The sequence below is a fragment of the Helianthus annuus genome, chromosome 10 (assembly GCF_002127325.2).
Source record: "Helianthus annuus cultivar XRQ/B chromosome 10, HanXRQr2.0-SUNRISE, whole genome shotgun sequence".
In the NCBI taxonomy this organism is placed as follows: Eukaryota; Viridiplantae; Streptophyta; class Magnoliopsida; order Asterales; family Asteraceae; genus Helianthus; species Helianthus annuus.
Window position 1 is genome coordinate 159087753 of NC_035442.2, and position 25962 is coordinate 159113714.

At 40.8% G+C, this 25962-nt stretch overlaps 1 non-coding gene across 1 annotated transcript; it reads left to right on the forward strand.

The window, feature by feature from the left end:
• The first annotated feature begins 22785 nt into the window (after positions 1–22785).
• Positions 22786–22891, forward strand: LOC118483454. The gene has a single exon (XR_004870743.1). It is a non-coding gene; the product is annotated as a small nucleolar RNA R71 (small nucleolar RNA).
• Positions 22892–25962: the final 3071 nt, after the last annotated feature.

Here is a 25962-nt window from a genome sequence, read left to right on the forward strand (position 1 = left end):
GAAAACGACGCAAACAAAGAACTAGTAAAAGCAATGTCAGACTCAGTTGGTTCAGAATAATGTTCAAAATATGGTTCAGAAACATTTGAACTAATGACCGGTTCACTCCCATGAACATCACCACACTTTACTTCAGAGCTATCATCTGCACATGACGATGAAACATTAGGATCAATTGTGCCTTTGGGAACAAAATTCAATGGAGTAGGCTTTTGTGGCTCAACATGTCTGTCATGAACAGACGATTTGTTATTTTTCGAACCATAAGTCATTTTACTCTCGTTCAACATCTCCTCCTCAGTCATTGGTAAATACGTGTAATTATCATTGTACGGAGGAGGAGTTTGATTATAACCCAATCCTGACCCTTTCCTTTTAGAATATGCCAATTGCTGATCACACAGATTTTTGACTAATTTACTGGAGGAATCGAATTTCTTAATGTTTAATTGATTTATTTGGTATTTATCTCTTACATTCTCCAGTTCTTTAGTCACCTCACACAATTTTTCTTTGACTATCATGAGTTGGGCTGTAGCTACACTGACATCGTCCTTGAGTTGAACAATGTCCTTACGCTGAGCTTCGATTTTCTCTTTGAAAAGTTTTTCGTTTTTCGTTAAAGTGAAATTTTTCCTTTTAATTTCATTGTAGTCTTCGATTAACTCAGCGTTTTGTATCCTATAAGCCTCAACCCTTCCTCGGCACTCAGAAGTGCAAAAGACAGAAAGTATGTCTTCTTTAGTGATGAATGTCATAATTTCAGAGGGTAGTTGACACTTTTGATCTTCTCCTCAAAACACAAACCAACGAGAACCCGTGTACTCGCTAAATCAAACACTTTGCACGCAATCGAACCCGCTTTCTGAACCGTACCTCAAAACCTGTCAAACCAAGTTTACCACCAAACAAAACTCCACCTTTTTTTTTTTATTAATTAGAAAAACCTAATTATTATTATTATTATTATTATTATTATTATTATTATTATAAAACCAATGATTAAGCAATTATGACTTAATGATTATGATTATTTATTATTATAATTAAATAAATAAAAACAGTAAACAACGAATTCAAATGATTGTCGTTTCTGTCTTCTTCTACGTAGAAACAACACCAAACCCTAATTTTAAAAACTGCCGCCACTACCACAAAATGACTAAGTGATGAAGATGATAAGACAATATTGAACGGAGAATAACAGAGGACGGCGGTGGTGTGTGAGTGATGATCGGAGTGGAGAAAGGGTGGTGAACGATGATGTTGATGACAGGAGGTTCGAGAGACGGTGACAGGAGATGAAGACGAGGACAAAGGAGATCGGAGGTGGTGGTTATGGAGGTCCGTACGAAGGTGGTGATCGTCGGTGTGATCGGAGGTTGAATGACGATGATGATGAGATGAAGACGATGACCGGAAAATGTGGTGGCAGGTTGCGACTAGTTCTGATGTGGTGGATCTGATGTGGTGGTTGACGTAGGGTGAACAGGTGACCGGAGAAAAATTAGCGACAGAGGATGGTGATTAACGGTGGTCGGAGGAAGTTGATGGTGTGTCGGAGATGACGAAGATGAGTGTTACGGTGTCGAAAACCCGAATTTGATGTCGAACTTGAAACGGAGAAGATGATGATGTATAGTTGCAGGCCGGTTGACAGACTCTCCTTATGATGATGATCGATGTTGATGATGACCGGAGGATGATGATGATCGACTGTTGAAGATTTGCTGTGAACTCGAAACCCGGTTGCGACTCGGAACCGTGGTTGCGAGTCGGAGATTACGAGTCGGAACGAAAACGTGAAGAGCCGAAACCGTGTTGCGACTTTGAGAAGACGATCAGCCTTTTGAAGGATGGTTGCGAGTGATAATCACTGAAAGTGTGGCTGCAGAATGACGGTTGCGAGTCAAATGTAGGTTGCGAGTGAAACGTGATGAACCGAAATCTGGTTGCGAGTCGGTGGTTGTGAGTTTTTCCAAATGAGTCGGTGGTTGAACTCTCACGGTTGCGAGTCGGTGGTTGCGGTTGATGCGACTCGTGAAATAAATGAGTCGGTGGTTGTGAGTTTTTCCAAATGAGGAGCTGTTGATGCGACTCGTAACCGTGACCGGATGATCAGATGGTTGCGACTTGGATGTTTTGAAGATGTGAGGATGAAACGTGTTTGAAATTTGAATTCTAAAGAAAACAAATTTTCAAAAGATTTTGTAAAATAAACAAATCACCGAAAATCTGCAAAGATTTTAAAAACAAGATATTTTCAAAATTTTAAAAATTACGTTTAATCCTTTTAACATTCCTTTTCAAAATCAAAACATCCAAAAATAGTGATTTTTATCAAGTTTCGATGAATACTACGAAGAACGCGAAGAACACCGGACCAAAATTAACGAAAATCCTGAATCTTTGATATCACACCGAGCCTAGAACAGGTTCTAAAGGCTCTGATACCACTTGTAAGTCCCGTTTAACCGGATCTTTCAATGATATCAAACAACACCAAGTTTGTGCGGAATCCAAACTTGATGTGATTCAAGAACAAATCGAAAAATATGAAAAGACGAACCGAAAATATGGAAACGAAGAACAAACCGAATCACTTTCAAACTCTTGCACACGATTCTATTACTATCAAGCAAAACCGTCTGGTACAAGTGTTCTTCACAACCAAATCGCCTCCCACTCTCTGTTTCTCTAGAAATTCTGTAACTATGAATGTCCAACCCTAAAACAAGTAGAAAACTTGTTTATATACTAACCTAAGCCCAAGTCCCTACATGGGCTCCCCTTGGACCTGCTTGGCCCACATGGCCTAAAGCTTGGCCCAAGTGACCTATATAGGTCCAAAACCTAATATTTACTAACCCGGTAAATCCCAGTTTGTAACCGTAGCCCGTTGGATTAATTTGATGCGTCAGTCTCACACTTTAGGGCCTAACAGAAATAAATTGCAGATAGCTTTTACTGGTCTCCTATTCTAGAACGGAGGTTTAAAATAATCTATTAGAATCCTAACGGGTCTTTAAATTAGCCGTAGCTTAGACCGGTCAGTTTCAACGGATAGTTACGGTTTAATCGCGCGAAAGGCGAAAACTATGAATGGAATGTGATTTGGACCCAACAAGTTTGGAGACTTGTTTTATATGGGTATAACAATCATACTCTGGATTTTGGGGTCAAAACAATATGGTTTGACCCGTTTCGGCTAGTTTATGTAAACTAGTTACACAAGCCGAACCGTGCGCGCAAATGGCGTAACGGGTAACCGTAAGAGTCCTACACTGGTTTCCTAAGTCAATATGCCTTAAAGATGTCGTGGTATCAGTAGTATACCTTCCATAATGCCTGTAACGAGTTTAAATCCATTTTATGCCCCGTAGAGGTATTTCGGTCTTTTTAAAGATTATAAAAGAGGTTTCTGAGTTCTATAGGAAATCTGAGTTTTCCGAACAGTTTATAAAGTCTAAAATACTTTATTTATTATTTAAAATCAGTAGCAACTGGAATCGGGTCAAAAGACCTTGTAGAACTCAAGTTATGGCCGAAAATGGTATATTCGGTATTTATCGAACCGTTGCCATAACCGCAGGTTATGAGCAGGTTAAAAATAATTAAAAATCTTTAAAAATCCCAAAATATTATTTTACATCAGTGTGTAAAAGGTTTGGTGTCGAAATCTGGGTTTAGATAGGCGTTATGCTAATTGCGCTATTTAATTACTAAAGTTTCCGTAATTTGCGCTATTTAGCATAACTCCTATTCTGGACCTCGGATTGATGTGAAATTTCAGGGACATGCTTAGAAATCAGTAACCAAGGTTCTGGTCCTTTCACATGTCCGAAATTCTTGTATTAAACTAAAAAGGGCGTTACTGTCAACTTTTAAGCATTTAACGGAATTGTGTAAAAGACTTGGACAAACAACGAACCGGTCACAGAGGGTTATACCATCATGTAACCTGGTCCTAAGAGAGTCCTAAGGCATATCTAAATCATACTTTAACGGGTCAGAACTGAAGTCAATGCAAAAGTCAAAGCTTTGCGACTTTCGGCTCCGAACCGGGTCAAAACAGTAAATGGTCGGATCAAACAAGCTTAGACTAGTTAATATACTTATTATCATGTTTTATGAGTGTTTAAACAGGTTACACATCATCTACATTACTGATTATGCATTAAATCGTAAAATAGCATTTCTGTTGACTTTTTCCAAGCACGTTTGACTCGACATTCGGACTAGTTAGAGTGGGAATCAGAGGGTGCCCTTTTAGGGGTTTAAAGCCCACATGATTACCATCATATAACTATTTTTGATTCGACAAACCACTGGACCATTTGTGATTTATCGCAAAGTCAATCGTTAATTACAACGGATTGACTTTTAAGCTAAACTAAGCAAAAACTAAGCCACAAAAGGGTTGGCATACTTACAGAAGCTCTGTGCACGACTAGGGATGTTAGGAGAATACTTGAGAGCTCCAGAGATGATCAAGAGGGCAAGTTTGAGGTGTGATTCAATTATGTGCAATGTAGTGCCTTTTATAGTGAATTTTCATGCACAAGATCATTACAACTCACTCTACATTGGCTCATGGATGATCAGCAGGTGTCCTAAGGTGCTAGGGGACATGTAGAGGGCGCCCATGCTTCAATTAATGCCTAAATGATCGTTCACAAGCTCAAACATTGAATCTGTCCAAGTTTACTGCATCTGGGGTCCTTACGCGGCCCGCATTAGAGGTCATGCAACATGGACGCGGGCCGCCTGAATCCCCATGTCAGTAAACGGATCTTCAAGTGGCGCGCGGCCCGCATTAGCTCATCCATTTCCTTAACGCGGCCCGCCTGAGGGTTGATTTCAAAGATTTTCAAATCTTTTGTAATGATTAACCTGACCTTTCGGTTTCGAAGGGGTAACTTTGCGATTTGGCCCTCGATTATTTACAATTAAGGGTCTCATGACTTTTACCCGCATTGTTAAGTCCCCGGTTAGTTTAATTACTTTCCGAAAAGCCTTAGCTTTTATTGTTGACGCTTTTAACCCCTCACATACGAATTTGATCATAACTTTCTCGTTTTAAAACGGAACTTCGCGAAATTTATATAGTATATTCTAGGGAGCGTATTTTACTGCTACAAAGCCTCGGGTTTGTCAAAGGGTCAATCAGAGGTATAAATTAAACATGTTGACACGATTAACCCCTGTAGCTTGTAATCTCTCACTTTCTCCCGTGTTTCGCTCCGTACGATCATGATTTATTCGTTTGAAGGTACGAGCATCATTTAGGGTTACTATACAGTATATTTTCCCTTCGTTGACATTTATAACCCTCGAATTTACATACTTTCAAGGTTTGTCAACTTTAGTCCTTTATTTAGTATTTAATACCACGTGTAACTCATGACACGTGTCAACACATTATTGGACACAAAATTTCGAGGTGTTACATCCTCACCCCCTTAAAATAAATCTCGACCCGAGATTTACTGAAATAAATAAGGGTATTTTTCTTTCATCGTGGCTTCAACCTCCCACGTGAATTCGGGACCTCTACGGGCATCCCATTTGACCTTAACAATAGGTACATGCTTCCTTCGAAGCTTCTTTACCTGTCGATCTTCAATCGACAAAGGTTTCTCCACAAATTTCAAGCTCTCATCTATATGCACATCTGTATGTGGTATTACCAGTGATTCATCAGCGAAGCACTTCTTTAGATTGCAGATGTGGAACACATTGTGAATTCCATTGAGCTCCTCCGGTAAGTTTAACTTGTAGGTAACTGACCCGACACGTTCGATAACCTCGAAAGGTCCTATGTATCTCGGGTTTAGTTTGCCTTTCTTACCGAAACGCATCACCCCCTTCCAGGGTGATACTTTAAGTAACACTTTTTCACCTACTTCGAAGTGAAAATCTTTACGCTTTGGATCTGCGTAACTCTTCTGCCTATCTCGGGCAGCTTTGAGACTGTCTCGAATCTGGACAATCTTGTCCGTTGTTTCGAAGACTATCTCTGGTCCTGATAATTGGACATCTCCAACTTCCGCCCAACAAACAGGCGATCTACACTTTCTACCGTATAATGCCTCAAAGGGTGCAGCCTTAATGCTGGTATGGTAGCTATTGTTGTAGGAGAATTCGATTAATGGTAGGTTCTTATCCCAACTACCACCCAAATCGATAGCACATGCACATAGCATGTCTTCCAACGTTTGAATAGTACGCTCACTCTGACCGTCTGTCTGAGGATGGTAAGCCGTACTAAAATTCAAACGTGTGCCCAAAGATTGCTGGAAGCTTTTCCAGAAATGAGACGTGTATCGAGTATCTCGGTCAGAGATAATAGACACAGGTATGCCATGTAAGGCTACAATCTTATCAACGTATAACTGGGCTAACATGTCGGAGCTATAAGTCTCCTTGATGGGTAAGAAATGTGCTGACTTAGTCAGTCTGTCAACTATAACCCATATTGTATCATTTCCTTTCCTCGTCTTGGGTAACTTGGTAATAAAATCCATAGTTACACATTCCCACTTCCATTCGGGAAGTTCAGGCTGTTGTAGCAAGCCTGACGGCTTTTGATGCTCAGCTTTGACTTGCGCACAAGTCAAGCATTTGGCTACATAAGCGGCTACAGACTTTTTCAAGCCTATCCACCAATAATTCGCCTTTAGATCCTAATACATCTTATCAGCTCCAGGGTGAACAGAATATTTGGAACTATGGGCTTCCTGGAGGATAACATCTCGTAGTCCTCCATAAATTGGAACCCATATTCGTCCATTTAATCGTAAAATTCCGTCCTTGCTAAGAGTTAACTGCTCCTCAGTTACTCCTAGTTTTTCTTTAGGATAGTTAGCTTCCAACACAGCTTCTCTCTGTGCAGCTAACAACCTTTCAATCAAAATATTCTTCACTTCAATGCTCTTGGCATTGATTCGGATGGGTTTCACCCTTTCCTTCCTACTTAAGGCATCAGCGACTACATTCGCCTTGCTGGGATGATATCTGATTTCACAATCATAATCATTTAGAGTCTCCATCCAACGGCGTTGCCTCATGTTTAATTCCTTCTGATTAAACAGATGTTGAAGGCTCTTGTGATCCGAATAGATCACAAACTTGATACCATACAGATAATGCCTCCATAGTTTTAGTGCGAACACAACGGCACCCAACTCCAAGTCGTGGGTGGTGTAATTCTTTTCATGCACCTTTAACTGTCTCGAAGCATAGGCAATAACCTTGCCTTTTTGCATGAGCACGCATCCCATACCAGTGTGTGATGCATCGCAGTAAACTACGAACTCTTCGGTACCTTCAGGCAGTGTCAACACAGGAGCGTTGCTCAACTTTTGCTTTAGAATATCAAAGGACTCTTGCTGCTTAGGGCCCCAAATGAACTTTACTTTCTTCTTGGTCAAGGAAGTTAAGGGTGCAGCAATCCTTGAAAATTTTCAATGAAACGCCTATAATATCCTGCTAACCCCAAGAAACTACGAATCTCTGTAGGCGTCTTTGGCTCTTGCCAATTCATGACAGCTTCTACTTTAGCGGGATCCACTTGGATACCACGCTCGCTGACAACATGTCCTAGGAACTGGACTTCACGAAGCCAAAATTCGCACTTAGAGAATTTGGCATAGAGTTTCTCATGATGCAGGAGTTTGAGAATACAGCGAAGGTGTTTCTCATGGTCAGCTTGGTTCTTCGAGTAGATAAGAATGTCGTCGATGAAAACGATGACGAATTTGTCTAAGTACGGCTTGCAGACCCGATTCATGAGATCCATGAACACAGCCGGTGCATTAGTGAGCCCAAAAGGCATCACTAGGAACTCATAGTGACCATATCGAGTCCTAAATGCGGTTTTATGTACGTCTTCATCTCTGACTTTCAGTTGATGGTAGCCTGATCTCAAGTTAATCTTTGAGAAATAACTTGCCCCTTGTAACTGATCGAACAAATCGTCGATCCTCGGCAAAGGATACCTATTCTTTATCGTGACTTTATTAAGTTCGCGATAATCGATGCACAGACGCATCGACCCGTCCTTCTTCTTGACAAACATGACTGGTGCTCCCCAGGGAGATGAACTAGGTTTGATGAAACCTTTAGCTAGCAGTTCATCCAGTTGGGTCCTTAACTCCTTCATTTCGGTTGGTGCTAACCTGTAAGGTGCTCTAGCAACAGGTGCTGCTCCAGGGATGATATCGATCCTGAATTCCACTTGCCTATCTGGTGGCAAACCAGGTAGATCTTCAGGGAAAACTTCTGGATATTCCGAAATGACTGGAATGTCTTCTATCTTCGGTTTTGGTTCATCAAAAATCACCTGTGCCATGTAGATGACACAACCCTTCTTTAGACATTTTGAAGCCTTGAGCATGGTCACTTGCTCAGGCAATCCGTACTGGGTGTCTCCCTAAATGGTAAGCGATTCACCAGACGGAGTCTTTATCACCACTTGCTTTCTGTTGCAGACGATTTGGGCCTGGTTGTGAGATAACCAGTCCATACCCAGAACTATGTCAAAACCAGCCAATTTAAAGGGAAGTAGAGATAGAGGAAAAGAATGGTTCTTAATGGATATCACACATCCATCTAACACAGTGGAGACGGTTTCTATGGTGCCATCTGCTAGCTCTACCTCATAATTCACATTTAAGGTTTTGACAGGCATATTCAGCAATTTGCAAAATTTATGATCTACGAAAGACTTATCAGCGCCCGAATCAAAAAGTACTCTTGCAAAGATATCATTTACGAGAAAAGTACCTGTGATCACGTTATTGTCTAGCACTGCTTCTTTCGCATCCATCCTGAAGACTCTCACATTGGTCTTCTTGGCCTCTTCAGGCTTCTTGGCATTCTTAGGGCAGTTGGTTCTAATGTGCCCCTTCTCGTTGCAACTGAAGCAAGTTGCATCCTTTATCTTTTTGCAATCCACGGTCTTGTGGTCCTTGGACTTGCATAACCAAGCAAATGACTTTGACTGAGTCTGCGAGTTTGATTTGAGTCTGCACTTTCCATAATGGTGTCTCTTGCAATTCTTGCACTTGGGCTTCTCCCCAGACTGTTGCCCATCCTTCCTTGACTCAGACCCTCTCTTGTTGTCACCGTTTCCACGGTGTTTCTTGTTCGACCTTCGTGAAGTATCATCTTCACGCTTTCTCTTCTCAGCCTCTTTGTTCCTCAGCGATCTTTGTCGGATCACATCCAGAGTGAGGGACAAAGATATGTCGGCTACAGATCTAAAGGTCGCTGGCCGAGAGGCCTTTACGCTTGCCTTTATTTCGGGGGCTAATCCACCGATAAAACGAGCTATTCTCTTTGGCTCCGGGGTTACCAGATACGGAACCAACCGGGACATTGTGTTGAAGCTCGTGAGGTAAGCTTGACAATCAAGGTTCGTCATAACTAACGACAGGAAGTCGGATTCGATCTTTTCAACCTCGTGTTGAGGGCAGAAATTTTCCTTGATGAGAGAAATGAATTCCTCCCACGTCATGCTGTATAAAACAATCTTCCCCGAGGCCTGAACCAGAGATCTCCACCAAGCCAGGGCTTCGCCCTTGAATGATTGCAAAACAAACTTTACCACGTCTCTCTCTGCGCAACCACTGATGTCCACCACGGTGTCCATCTCGTCTAACCACGTCATACAATCTACTGCGCCCTTTTCCCAGTGAAATCTCGGGGCTTGCAAGATACGAAATACTTGCAAGTGCAACCCCTGGCGCGAGATGCACCAGTAAACACTTTTTCCTTAGGACGATCACTATTTTCATTAGATGAGTGCTTATCATCATCCTTTTTGGGCTTAGACGGAGTTGAAGGTGGTTTGCTGTGAGATTTCGAGTGGGTTTTTGGCTTTGAATGTGGTTTAGATATGGTTCTGCTCCGGGACTCAGTGTACTCCTCGTATTGTCGATCCAAGGCTGCCTTAACGGCACCGTCGACAAGAGCTTTCAATTCCGCGCCCGTCAAATGAATCTGGGCATTATCATTTTCATCTTCCTTCGAGTGGCTATTCACTTCATTGGGGTCAGCCATTGTAACTTGAATCTACTACAGAAGATAACGAAAAAGTTTTATTTATGAGTTTATTATGGAATTGTCTTTTATGGCAATTCATTAACCATGGTAATCAGAGACCATATCTGGTTAATTTGTTACTCACTTTTATTTAGGATTTGAATATAACTTATCCTAATTACAAACAATATTGCTAGTGGCATAAGAGCCTAGTCACGAGGACGTTTTTATAATATTAGCCGGGATTACAGAGAATCAAGGCATGAAGGTTTGAACCGTAGTCCTTTTACCTTTTCTGACAGGGAGTCATAGACTACAACTGCCTTTTGTCTTATTTGACAATAAATTTGGCTCGTAGGCACTACATCACTAATGGATGTTTAATAAGTCTGGCCCGTAGGCACTACATCACAAATGGATGTTTAACAAATGATCATCTTTATTGACGATTTAACCCATGATTTACAAATTATTAATTTGGGCTTTGGAATCCTTAAAAGGATTCTTATATAAGAATGATGCGTGCGACTTTAACGAATCACATCTGCTATGGACGTTAACATGATTACAGAGGTTAACAGGAAATCTGAATCTTTTAATCAGGTCTTACCATCTTGGCCGGATCTTATAATAACACCTGGCTAGGTTTCACTCTTAAGATTCTTTATTTAGGCAGATTTAAATTTAAAAGGAATGATTTTTGATTTATTTCATATATAATAATAGCAAAAATGAAATTTGTAACATAACATTCCATAAATTTCATATATGATTACACGCTGCCCTAAACGGGACTTTTTAAATAGGTAAATACCTACGCAGAGGTTTACGGAAAAACAAGTCCACGCAGGGACCAAATACATAGATAGATGTCCGCACAGGGACTAAAAGATAAGTCCACGCAGGGACCAAATACATAGATAGATGTCCGCACAGGGACTAAAAGATAAATGTCCACGCAGGGACTAAATTGTAATAGTAAGTACAACAATACATAAGGAGACTAATGATCTCGTTTCTTCCTTCCTTTTAGTAGGTTTGCTAGGCCCTTGAGGAATCCACGATTACTCTTACGTTCTTGTTCGAAGTCTCGTTCCACACGGTTTAAACGGTGTAGGATTTCTTCTTGCTCCGGTGGAGAAAATCGTGGCTGCTGCGACGGTTGCTGAACCGGAGGTCTAGGAGGTATAGGATACCCATGAGCTGAGTAATCTGGTCTCCAAGAGGTTCCATGGAGGGCATTATAATTAGCCGCTACCACATATGGATCGGCATCGTAGTTATAGTTGTAGTGCGTGTGAGTCGGCTGCTCAAACGGATTGTATGCGGTGGAGCCGCCGTACGCTGGTATCGGATTGTCATATCCGAATGGTGGCAGAGGTGGAGCAACTGGTGCAGAATTCACCTCTGCAGGGTGAGCAGAAGGTTCCCCTAACTGTGGTTCTTCTTCAGGCACTGACGGAAAGTGATTCGCACTCGAGTGGCGAGGGGTGCTGAAATGGAATTCCCCTCCTCGGGTGGACATCCGCGCGCCTGATCTTCTACGCCTTGGCGGATCTGGAATTACTTGTTGAACTGGTGGCGGTGGCGGTGGCGTAACTGCCACAAACCGCGAATCCTCAGAAGGATCCTGTTGCTGCTGTTGTTCATGAGGCGAGAAGTGATGAGATGGTGTGAAGTACCAATCACATTGGTCAAATCTTGCCTGATAACTATCGGGACCTTGATAGGGTGTTCCATGGAAGGATGACCCATCAGAGATCTCGATTGGATGGTTGGGAGTACCCCGTGCAGGCTCGACGGGATCTGTATCTTCGTCCATATCCACTGCATTATCTTCAGAAAAGTGATCCTCTGGTCCTAAAGGGTTATACCCTATTGGCTCTTGGACGTAATCCACCGGGTTAAATTGTCCTATGAAGAAAGGAGAAGGATCGCCATAAGAACGGTGCGAAGCAGATCGCTGGAGAGGTATAAATGATGGTTGAGGGTTATTGGGGTCATTTTCTGAGTTTGGTCCAAAAGAATGACGGTATGAGGGTGTTGAACTATGCGAGGTAGAATGTCTCGCAGGTTCAAAGAGGTTTCTTCTTCGTCTCTGTGGTTCCTCACTTCTTGTACTGGAAGGAGCTCGCATGTTCGAAGGTCCAGCCTCGTGATCATTGTGAGTAATGATCGTCCCTTTGCCTCTTCCTCCTCTTCCTCGTCTAATTGCAGGTGGCATATTTCCTGCTTTCAAAACTTTAAATAGCAATAAACACTAAAAAGACAAACTGGAATAACAATTCGAATTTGTCCTATGTTCTTGTCTAGACTCAAGTATGTGAAAGTGTGTCATTGAAATTAAACACTTAAGGATAGTGTTTAATTCACTCAATGTTGGCTCTGATACCAACCTGTCACACCCCGATTTCCACGTGTCTCACCGGTGGGCCCGGTGGGAGATTATCGTGACGTAGTTGGCAACAATATAGTCAAACCACACAATATATGAATGCACAGCGGAAGCATAAAGATAATTATATTTCAACCATTGTTTGTAATATCAAGTGTATTACGAATAGTCGAAAAGTATCCACAGGGGATCAAATAATATATAAATATTGTTCAACAGACGAAGGCATCCTTAAGCTTGCGAGACTCTTTAAGATGCTAAGGAGATATAGCCAGTCAATTACGTTTAGTACCTGCATTTCATCTTTTTGGGAAAATACGTCAGTTTACACTGGTAAATACATTCAACCGACACTTTTGAAAAATGTTTATTAAAATTGATTTGGATGCACAAGGCACAAACTCTTTTATAACTTGGGAGAATTATTTAAATATATAATCTTGTGAACGAATTACATGTTCCTTATGCGTTCAGTAGCCCGGATCAAGTCCGGGTTAAAGATCAATAGACACACCACAGCGATCTATTTATGCACTGACGAGTGTACGCCTACACTCCGCGCTTAGGTCGTGGCCATTTCGTAAAATGATGCCAGGGATATCCGGGACATGGTCATTAACCCCCCAAAGGCTTTTAAGTAACAAGACTGTTTAAACGAGCCGATCAAATTTATTCAATTACCCACTCAACGGTGGAGAATTTGATGCCCGATCAAGCAGTATGCTATATACCGTAACCCAAGCCCGTATAACGGAAAATAAGCTAAAAGTATTTACCTTTGCAAGTATAAATCCTTAATCGAAATAAATTGCAGATAGCTTTTACTGGTCTCCTATTCTGGAACGGAGGTTTAAAATAATCTATTAGAATCCTAACGGGTCTTTAAATTAGCCGTAGCTTAGACCGGTCAGTTTCAACGGATAGTTACGGTTTAATCGCGCGAAAGGCGAAAACCGTGAATGGAATGTGATTTGGACCCAACAAGTTTGGAGACTTGTTTTATATGGGTATAACAATCATACTCTGGATTTTGGGGTCAAAACAATATGGTTTGACCCGTTTCGGCTAGTTTATGTAAACTAGTTACACAAGCCGAACCGTGCGCGCAAATGGCGTAACGGGTAACCGTAAGAGTCCTACACAGGTTTCCTAAGTCAATATGCCTTAAAGATGTCGTGGTATCAGTAGTATACCTTCCATAATGCCCGTAACGAGTTTAAATCCATTTTATGCCCCGTAGAGGTATTTCGGTCTTTTTAAAGATTATAAAAGAGGTTTCTGAGTTCTACAGGAAATCTGAGTTTTCCGAACAGTTTATAAAGTCGAAAATACTTTATTTATTATTTAAAATCAGTAGCAACTGGAATCGGGTCAAAAGACCTTGTAGAACTCAAGTTATGGCCGAAAATGGTATATTCGGTATTTACCGAACCGGTGCCATAACTGCAGGTTATGAGCAGGTTAAAAATAATTAAAAATCTTTAAAAATCCCAAAATATTATTTTACATCAGTGTGTAAAAGGTTTGGTGTCGAAATCTGGGTTTAGATAGGCGTTATGCTAATTGCGCTATTTAATTACTAAAGTTTCCGTAATTTGCGCTATTTAGCATAACTCCTATTCTGGACCTCGGATTGACGTGAAATTTCAGGGACATGCTTAGAAATCAGTAACCAAGGTTCTGGTCCTTTCACATGTCCGGAATTCTTGTATTAAACTAAAAAGGGCGTTACGGTCAACTTTTAAGCATTTAACGGAATTGTGTAAAAGACTTGGACAAACAACGAACCGGTCACAGAGGGTTATACCATCATGTAACCTGGTCCTAAGAGAGTCCTAAGGCATATCTAAATCATACTTTAATGGGTCAGAACTGAAGTCAATGCAAAAGTCAAAGCTTTGCGACTTTCGGCTCCGAACCGGGTCAAAACAGTAAATGGTCGGATCAAACAAGCTTAGACTAGTTAATATACTTATTATCATGTTTTATGAGTGTTTAAACAGGTTACACATCATCTACATTACTGATTATGCATTAAATCGTAAAATAGCATTTCTGTTGACTTTTTCCAATCACGTTTGACTCGACATTCGGACTAGTTAGAGTGGGAATCAGAGGGTGCCCTTTTAGGGGTTTAAAGCCCACATGATTACCATCATATAACTATTTTTGATTCGATAAACCACTGGACCATTTGTGATTTATCGCAAAGTCAATCGTTAATTACGACTGATTGACTTTTAAGCTAAACTAAGCAAAAACTAAGCCACAAAAGGGTTGGCATACTTACAGAAGCTTGGTGCACGACTAGGGATGTTAGGAGAATACTTGAGAGCTCCAGAGATGATCAAGAGAGCAGGTTTGAGGTGTGATTCAATTGTGTGCAATGTAGTGCTTTTATAGTGAATTTTCATGCACAAGATCATTACAACTCACTCTACATTGGCTCATGGATGATCAGCAGGTGTCCTAAGGTGCTAGGGGACATGTAGAGGGCGCCCATGCTTCAATTAATGCCTAAATGATCGTTCACAAGCTCAAACATTGAATCTGTCCAAGTTTACTGCATCTGGGGTCCTTACGCGGCCCGCATTAGAGGTCATGCAACATGGACGCGGGCCGCCTGAATCCCCATGTCAGTAAACGGATCTTCAAGTGGCGCGCGGCCCGCATTAGCTCATCCATTTCCTTAACGCGGCCCGCCTGAGGGTTGATTTCAAAGATTTTCAAATCTTTTGTAATGATTAACCTGACCTTTCGGTTTCGAAGGGGTAACTTTGCGATTTGGCCCTCGATTATTTACAATTAAGGGCCTCGTGACTTTTACCCGCATTGTTAAGTCCCCGGTTAGTTTAATTACTATCCGAAAAGCCTTAAATTTTATTGTTGACGCTTTTAACCCCTCACATACGAATTTGATCATAACTTTCTCGTTTTAAAACGGAACTTCGCGAAATTTATATAGTATATTCTAGTGAGCGTATTTTACTGCTACAAAGCCTCGGGTTTGTCAATGGGTCACTCAGAGGTATAAATTAAACATGTTGACACGATTAACCCCTGTAGCTTGTAATCTCTCACTTTCTCCCGCGTTTCGCTCCGTACGATCCATGATTTATTCGTTTGAAGGTACGAGCATCATTTAGGGTTACTATACAGTATATTTACCCTTCGTTGACATTTATAACCCTCGAATTTACATACTTTCAAGGTTTGTCAACTTTCGTCCTTTATTTAGTATTTAATACCACGTGTAACTCATGACACGTGTCAACACATTATTGAACACAAAATTTCGAGGTGTTACAATTGAAGCCTCATCTAATCCATATTAGGCATTCTTGAAAGCATTATTAAACATCACGATGCTTCGGGTTCGCTAAAAGGTCGTTCAGAGGTATAATTAAACATATTGACACTTTTTGCCCCTCTAACTTGCAAAGTTGTGCGTAACTTTACTTATAGGCATAAAAACCTTAGACGACCATTATTTGGCATTCCCGAGAGTATAATTAAATATTATGAAGCTACCGGGTTGTTAAAAGGTCACTCAGAGGTAAGAATTAACATGTTGTCACTTTTAACCCTTTATTGCGCAAACTTTTAATTAATTACGCAAACGGCTACACTTATTCATCAAGTGGCACATTTGTGAATATAAACATCGTAAGAGGTTATTTAGAAGTTTATTTTAAGTATGCTAACACTTCCAGTCCTTTCATAAACCAAGTTTTCGATTTTTCGAAAAATTAGTCCCTTAAATTCAAGGTTTGACTTTATTAGGGTTTATTACACGTGTCAATACATTATTGGTCGTGATTTTACAAGGTGTTACACTAACACATTTATAAATAATGAAATGTTTAGATCAATTTACAACATCAACTAATTATTATGGCCGATTGATCAATGACCTATGTTCATCCAGATTTCTAATATATACGGTCCTACATAACCCATGATACCCGACCCATTAAGCCAAACCCAACGGACCAAACTGCTGGATTACATCAACTCACTTAACAAACTAGGGTCAATCTAGATTGATTACTCCTCTGCTAAGCCTATATCATGTAATCAATTATCATACAAATTTTCACTTTGTTTCACAACCTATTAACAGTTTCATATTATCATTTAGTCATGCAACACATACAATCAATAATAATATCAGCAACCTATTCGATAAAAACCGATTATTACATCATATACCATTCTTTTATCCAACCATTTACGGACACACATCCAATATCACACCATAAGAAAATCAATAATTAAAATAACTAACCAGATATGATAGTACGGTGTATTATGATTTGTATTTCTCCTGCCGTTGGCGAGTCAAGGGAGAGGGGGTGTTTAGGGTTTTAGTTGCATCTTAGCAATATACGTACATGAATATAAGTCCCCTAAGTTGGGCTTAAGGTACATTCGAACAAAATTCTAGAGTAACAGGCCCAAAGCTCATACCCTTACTTGGGCTTCACATAATTCATGTAACATGTAAGTACATGGACAAGAGATTTTGGGCCGGCTGCAATACTAATCACAACAAATGATTTGACCGATTGTAATGCTAGTCACAACAATGGTTGGGCTGGTTATATTTGTAAATCAAAACAGTGATTTGGGCCGGCTCTAATCATTGTACGGAACTGTATTTGGCCCAAGTCTAAAGGTTTATTAATTGACGCTACATGTCATGTTTGGGCCAAGTTCGATAAATTAAGTCCATGGTTTCTTAATCAAACAAACACACATACACCACACAACTACCAAATACGTTTAACAGATTCATGGGTCGAATAGATAGACAAAAACAAGAACGGGGAAATCCCAAAACCGAAGACACTAACCTTGAAACTTTGGGTTGTCACATCATCCCCAACTTGAAGAAATTTCGTCCCGAAATTTGACAAGTAAGCACGAGGAATGAAGTGAGGAAGTCAAGGCTGCTGTAGATTTTCCTCAGGTGTCACATCATCCCCAACTTGAAGAGGAATTTCGTCCCGAAATTCGACAATGATATCATAATTGATTCAACTGTTCAACCAACTAAGGGTACCAGAGCTTCATCGGGTCTTTGCGTTCCCATGTGAACTCCGGTCCACGTTTTGAGTTCCAACGAACTCTCAAAATTGAAATTTGGGTTATGCTAACGAACCACACTCCCTCATTTATGTCTATGATTAGTTCCACGTCAACTGTAACTTGTCTAGTAAGGGTATCACAATTTTTTTTGTTAAACACTGCCTTAGATTCAAGACATAATGACATTATGCAAGTTACCCAATTCGTCGGGTAACCCGAGTTTGTAAGTCACGCAACCGATTTTTTTTCTAGAATTCTGAATGACTCAACGTAACGTAAATCAAGCTTGTCACGCTTCCCAAGCGTACAACACCCTCCTAGGGTGAGACTTTCAACATGATACTATCGCCTACAGCGAACTCCCAGTGTTTCCTAAGCTTATCATCCATTCTACTGGGCACGCATTGCGGCCAAATAATTTTTCCGATCTAAGCAATCTTCCCAAGTGATTCGAGTACAATCCTGGGCATGTGATCAGGTTGTCACCCACCTTAGTCCAACAAGGAGATTGGTATTATCGTCCATGCAATGCCCCAACAAAGCTGTCTCAATACTAGAGTGGTAGCTGTTGCAGTAGAGTTCATCCAACAGTAGACATCCCTCCAAATTTACTAAGTCAATCACACGCATGCTTGCGTCATGTCTTTGAGTGTCAGGATGGTTCATTTATTCTGACCGTTTATCTTACGGTGATAAGCAATGCTCATGTCTAGGCGTGAGCCAAGGGTGTTGTGTATTGCTTGTCATGAATCAGGTATAGATCAAAATCAGAGATAACAAGAGTTGGCACCTCGTGCCTAAAAAAAAAACCGCCCTTCACAGGTAATTGCTCAGAGGATACAAAGTCTTGTCAATTTTTCCTTGATTGCAAGAAAGTGTATTGGTTGCATGAAACAATCGACGATCACCCATGTGATACTGTTCCGTTTTGAGTTTTAGGTAGACCAGTGACAAAATCCGTGGCAGTCTGTTCTCATTTCCAAATGGGTGTTTCTGGTTGCTGACACAAACCAGAAGGTTTCTGATATTCCACCTTGATTTTCGCACAAGTCAAACATCGTTCACATACATTGCTATATGGACATTCATGCCCGATTGCCAATACCAGATATCAAAACCCAGACGACTAGAATAACGAGGCTGGTGTGCTTTGCTCAACACTGATGTGATGTCGTGGTCACAATCAAATTTAATCCAATTACTACTAAATAAATAGTGGCAAGTGGGTATCGAACACAGGGAGTTTGTGGAATATGTGTTATTTGAAGGTTTATCTAAGTTAACTAAAATTACACTAATTGCAATGAAAATAAAGTTCAAGAGTTGGTTCGATTGATTTGAGTTTTAAAACTAAGATTACTATTCTAATTGCAAAATGAAAGTTGAGTTTGTAAACAATTTGGAGACAAATGACCATCCTAAGTTTCCGGTTTGCTTCAACAATTGTGCTATCATCCACTAGAAAGAACTACATAGACATAGTTCATGTGTAATTACTTATTGTGATAAAAGGGAACGGAGTACTCAGATTCCTAGAACGTGAGGTTGTTACCCGATGACCAATCAAACCTTACCCAATCCTAATTCTACCCATGATATCTCGATTGCCAACGACACCAAGAACGTATGGTTTCAAACTGGAATATCATAAGAATCAACAATTTACAAATAAGCAATCACACACCATGATAAACAAGACATATATAGAGTTTACCATTCTAGAAATATGGAATCAAAACACAATTGTTTCAAACAAACCTTCAACCTAGGACGACCATAGAGTGTTTAGCCACGCATGGCTTGACGCAACATCATAACAAAAGTTTTAATGTTCAAAGGAATCACCAACATAAAAACCAAAGATTACTATTGTTCTTCAAGCTCCAAAATCTCCAAAAAGTCTCCAAAAATCGTTCACAATCAGGTGGTAACCAAAAACATACGATGAGCCACCATAAAAACTCATGAAATGACAATTTAATGCATAAGTTACAAAATTGGATCAGTCGGTGGCGTAACCTACGGCAGAGGGCCGTAGGTTACGGCGGGCAGCTTTCCCTTACGGCGGGTGGCTTCTGTCTTACGGCGAAGGCTTTTTGCAAAGGTTGGGGCCGTAACCTACGGCCAAGTGCCGTAGGTTACGGCGCTGAGTGTTAGTTTTTCCTTGTTTCCTTCATTTAATTAACCATTTCTTCAATCCCAACACCGCCAACTTCTAGCATCCATCCAAGCTCCATAAAACCCGCATTTTAAGCTCTTTAACACCTGTAACATCAAACATCTTGTGATTACCAAATTCAAGCTATTAACCGGATAAAGTATGGTATTTTAGTATATTTAAAGGCCTTAAGGGTTGTCCTACGGACCACCCGTCACATCCCCACACTTACCCGTTGCTTGTCACAAGCAACTCATTCAAAAACTATTTTCAACACATACGCGATCAACATAAACTAAACAAAAACATGTCATCCTTTTACTAACCCGTTCTTAACACCCATAACAATACACCCCTCTCTAAATCTCTCCTCTCGGCTACAAGTAAGTACTAGCAAAGCTAAGCTAGACGCACAATAGGCAAACGGGTGATTGCACAACTATAGGCTTCTACCTAAATCGGTCCTCCTCCTACAAGTGCCAAACATGAATGCAAATCAAAGGGGCTTTTAAGGTTGTAACGAGGCTAGGCGAATGGGTAGGAAATGGAATATATATGAAGTAGCGAAAACTTAACCCGGTCTTTTATTACCCAAAGAAACAAACGAACAACTATCAAACTTAACTACTATATACAAGACAACTAAACATCACTTTTTTTTCATTTTTTTTTCATTTTTCATTGCTTTTTCTCTGTTTTTTTCTTTTTTTTTTATAAAACAAACTAAATCACAAACTACTAAACAACCACTAATACTATAAGACCGGGTCAAATCGGGTAAATTTTTAGGTAACTAACTAGGGGTAACAAACGATAGGCTTGTAGGCACAAAATTGGGCAACTAAATGTCCAAACCCCCGCCCCTCTCACAACCATGCTCATATATATAATTTATGAGGTCCAACCCCCCAAATCCCACACTCACACACACTAAAGACGAGGCTACCTAAATGCCCTTATCCTTTTCACATTCACGTCCAACTAAGGACTCAAACCGCATTCAAGCACAAGTTCTAATGCACCCCCGCCCGTTGCTACTCTCATCAAAGATAAATTTTATTTATGTACAAGTGTGGCTTCAACTCTCACCAAGAACAAAAGGGTATTAAGGGTTGCCGGTGCATCATCTGGGGTTAGACTAAGGTGTTTAAATTTTTCATGTTTTGCTTGATTTAAAAAATTTTTCAAAAATCTCAAAATTTCTCCCCATCCCCACACTTGGGATACATTGACCCTAATGTATGGTTTTGAGAGACTTTGATCGCATAAATTCTTAAACACTAACTAAAAGCTTATAAACTCAAACCCCAAATTTCTTTTAGTATTTTTTTTAACAAAATCAAACAAACTAACTACCAATATTTCAAAGCTAAAGAACACAACAAGACTAAGGAAAGAGTACATTGACCTGGTGAAGTTTGCCACAACAGATGTTGTAGATAATCCGACTTCCTATCACCACTTTTACCCAAATATCCGTACATCTTCCCCACACTTGAATGTCGCCATGGCCCTGAAACATAGAAAGATAAAAACAGCAAGATCAATATAAAACCCCGGGTTGCCTCCCGAGCAGCGCTAAGTTTCGAGTCTTCAGCCAGACCGTGCCACCCCCATTTATGGTGGCTCAAAGAATCGGTTACTGCCACTTCCATCACTACATTGTGCCATTGAGCAAAATGCATCCGTCTCGTTTCGACTCGGTGGGTAATCAAATACACTCCTGCTTATACCCATATGTTTTTCTTCACGGTCCGGTGGGTGCTTTTTTCTCATTCTTTGAAACACATTTTTCATACAATCACTAGACTCACCACCCTTCCCCTCAATGGACTCATAACTAATCACTCTAGTTTGAACATCAAAGGACAACTTATGCTTCTTTTCGGTCATGGTAATAATCCCGTCTCTACAATTAATTTGAGCATTTGCTGTGTATAGAAACGGTCTACCTAAGATTACCCTTTGTTGTGCTGCCATTTTGGTAGAAGCATAGTCTAGAACTAGAAAATCCACCAGGTATTCAAACTCTCCTAACTGAATCTTAACATTCCGAACCATTCCCCGTGGACGCCTCCAACTTTCATCCGCCAAGCTTACCATGGTGTCTATATCTTGAAGCGGACCAAAGTCGTACATGTCATACAGCTCACCCGGTAACACACTCATGCTCGCCCCATAATCCAACAATGCATGAGGAATTTTTAGTTTCCCCACTCGGATAGGCACGATTGGCGCTCCATACTCTTTATCATTCTCGATTTCGACATCTTTTTCCAAACCAGCATTCACTTGATATGAAGAAGTTAGCAATGTTTCATTAAATTTAGTACTAGGAACGGTGCTTACCACATTGATATTAACACTTTTAATGTTTTTGGGATTTATCACCATGTCACTTGGTAACTGGCCTTTTGCTTTCTTCAATATCGCCACTTCACTTGCAAGTTGACCCATTTGGGTGGTCAAAGTTTGAATCGCTTTATCACGGGCCTCGTCCTTTTGCATCCGAACATCATCACGTTGATTCATTCGTTGCATTTCAACTTGCATCGCCTTCAACATCTCCATTACGTCGTTTCCACCCGAAGAGCTTTGACCCGTTTGATATTGCCTTTGAAATCCTTGGTTTCCTTGGAAATTCGGGTTAGCTTGATTTGAAGGGTTCCCATACCAAAAGTTTGGGTGGTTTCTCAACCTGGGGTGGTAAGTGTTAGAATTCATATTATAGTTTCTACCACCCCCTCCTTGACCTTGTACCGCATGAACTTCTTCATATTGCCCTTCTACCACTCCTTGGCAATTCTCAGCCGCATGACCTATTTCATTGCAAATAGCACAAACATCATAAATTTGATTAGAGGTTTGAACATTACCATCGTCCACCGCATGCACTTGTGTTCGGGTGACGGCCGGTCGTGCTCTCCTTGATGCTTGAGCTTTCCTCTTTGATGTAATTGCCATTTGTTCCAAGAACTCCCAATCATCATTCTCGTAATTTGTGCCAAAAGTCCCATTTGTAATGGACATTAAATCACGCGCATCTTCGGCACTCAACCCCTCGTGGAAGGCATTCATCAACTCCCAAAGTCCAACTCCATGATGAGGACAATTTTTAATCATCATATTGAAGCGCTCGAAGGCTTCATGAAACATTTCGCCTTGTTGTTGTTGAAAACTCCTCAATCCCTTTCTAGCATCATTGGTCTTTTGAGCGGTGTAAAATTCGTCTAAGAAAATTTGTTGCATTTCCGCCCAAGTATAAATAGATGCCGAAGGCAAAGTGTAGAACCACTTCTTTGCCTTATCCTCCAACGAGAATTGAAACAAGACTAACTTGACATCATCGGCCGAAAAACCTTGACTCCCAAGAGTATTGCAAATTGAGTCATAGGCATCCAAATGGAAGTAAGGCTCCTCCGTTGCTAGCCCCTTATATTTCGGCAAACTTTGTAAGGAATTTGTTCTTACTTCAAAAGTTCTTCCTTGGTTGTTGTGAGGAATAACCACCGGTGAAGGATTATGAGTAATCGCCGGCCTAAAATGTGCTTCAATACCTCTTGCATGATCTCTAAGATGCCTTCTTGGTACACCAACCCGACCCCTTGGACGCATAGGACCCATTGGTCTAGGCCTATGCCCTTGTGGTGCCAATGGTTGTTGAAATTGTTGTTGCGGCATCGGTGGGTGTTGAATTGGCCTTTGGAATTGTTGTTGAACATTCGGTGGACGAACTTGTTGCAATGGTATGGGACGTTGCATTTGTGGCCCTTGTGGCCTTAGCCTAATGTGTTGTGGTATAAGTTGTTGTTGTGGCACTCCACCAACACTTGGCATTCCTTGAAGTTGGCCTTGCATGAAACCAAAGTCTCCTTGATCTCCATCACCCCTACAAGCATACCCATCTTCATCAAAACCCTCAAATTCCTCACATCCCTCATCATAACCATCTCCTTGAATTCCTGAAGATTGCCCAAATGGAAGAGTCGAGTACTAAAAACCCGACTGGCTTGATGGTTGAAACGATGAAGCATGGACAATGGTCGAGTTTGGTGCTATGGTATAGTTTGAATATGATGGACCCGCACCCGGGAAGAAATGGGATAATGGTGGAATAGTAGTAGCAGGGTTAAAAGTAATGGTGGGTTCTTCTTGAGTGGTAATAGGTTGTGTGGTATTAGTTGGTGTGACATTTTGAAGTACGGTAGGTTCAGTGGTAGTGGTTGGAAGGGTGGTATTTGGTGAAGGTTGAGTGGTTGTTGGTATAAATGGTGGAGCAGTTTCACCCGTAGTGGGTGGTGGTGGTGGTGGATCCCGATCCATGTATCTCAGTGGTGTAATCGGTGTAATTGGTGTTGTTGGTGAACTGCTAATTGTATTTTCCCTTAACAAAATCCTATTTGCTAGCAAAGTTCGTTCGATTTCCGGATCAAATGCTAATAGTGAAAGCTTGTGAGAGCTTCTAGTACGCATGCACCTGTAAATACCTGCACACTAACATACCCCGCGTAAACCAGAAAAATAACAAACTTAAGAAAAGCAAAAATAACACACGTTGCGCACTACTCCCCGGCAACGGCGCCAAAATTTGACGTGATGTCGTGGTCACAATCAAATTTAATCCAATTACTACTAAATAGATAGTGGCAAGTGGGTATCGAACACAGGGAGTTTGTGGAATATGTGTTATTTGAAGGTTTATCTAAGTTAACTAAAATTACACTAATTGCAATGAAAATAAAGTTCAAGAGTTGGTTCGATTGATTTGAGTTTTAAAACTAAGATTACTATTCTAATTGCAAAATGAAAGTTGAGTTTGTAAACAATTTGGAGACAAATGACCATCCTAAGTTTCCGGTTTGCTTCAACAATTGTGCTATCATCCACTAGAAAGAACTACATAGACATAGTTCATGTGTAAATATTTATTGTGATAAAAGGGAACGAAGTACTCAGATTCCTAGAACGTGAGGTTGTTACCCGATGATCAATCAACCCTTACCCAATCCTAATTCTACCCATGATATCTCGATTGCCAACGGCACCAAGAACGTATGGTTTCAAACTGGAATATCATAAGAATCAACAATTTACAAATAAGCAATCACACACCATGATAAACAAGACATATATAGAGTTTACCATTCTAGAAATATGGAATCAAAACACAATTGTTTCAAACAAACCTTCAACCTAGGACAACCATAGAGTGTTTAGCCACGCATGGCTTGACGCAACATCATAACAAAAGTTTTAATGTTCAAAGGAATCACCAACATAAAAATAAAAGATTACTATTGTTCTTCAAGCTCCAAAATCTCCAAAAAGTCTCCAAAAATCGTTCACAATCAGGTGGTAACCAAAAACATACGATGAGCCACCATAAAAACTCATGGAATGATAATTTAATGCATAAGTTACAAAATTGGATCAGTCGGTAACGTAACCTACGGCAGAGGGCCGTAGGTTACGGCGGGCAACTTTCCCTTACGGCGGGTGGCTTCTGTCTTACGGCGAAGGCTTTTTGCAAAGGTTGGGGCCGTAACCTACGGCCAAGTGCCGTAGGTCACGGCGCTGAGTGTTAGTTTTTCCTTGTTTCCTTCATTTAATTCACCATTTCTTCAATCCCAACACCACCAACTTCTAGCATCCATCCAAGCTCCATAAAACCCGCATTTTAAGCTCTTTAACACCTGTAACATCAAACATCTTGTGATTACCAAATTCAAGCTATTAACCGGATAAAGTATGGTATTTTAGTATATTTAAAGGCCTTAAGGGTTGTCCTACGGACCACCCGTCAAACACCAGTTCCCTACGGTTGCCGTATGGTGGGATCCACATTCGTTCCATGAAGTAGCGAATGTCGTCCGACTTGCCAAAAGTTGCTCCTCCATGCCCCACATGGACCCAACTTGAAAATTCTCTTACTTCAGTGCTTCAGTTTGAACAGGGAAAATCTGATCGGGTAGGCTAGAGTCGATGGTGAGCTGCATGCTCATACGTGTTTAGGTTCCATAGTCGTGATCGCTCGAGAGTTCCATCCAGTGATGCCATCACATGTTTAACTCTTTCGGAACAAGGGTACACAGGAGGCCCTTGTGATCGGTCTAAGCAGTGCATTTGGTACCGTCCAAGTAATGCCTCCAATTCAAATCCAAAGACCATAGTTTCCACCGTAGGTTGTGTGTCATGCAGTTCCTCTTCGTAACTCCATTACGTAAGTCATCACCTTCTCGTATTGCATCGGCGCGTAATTAGGACTCTGATT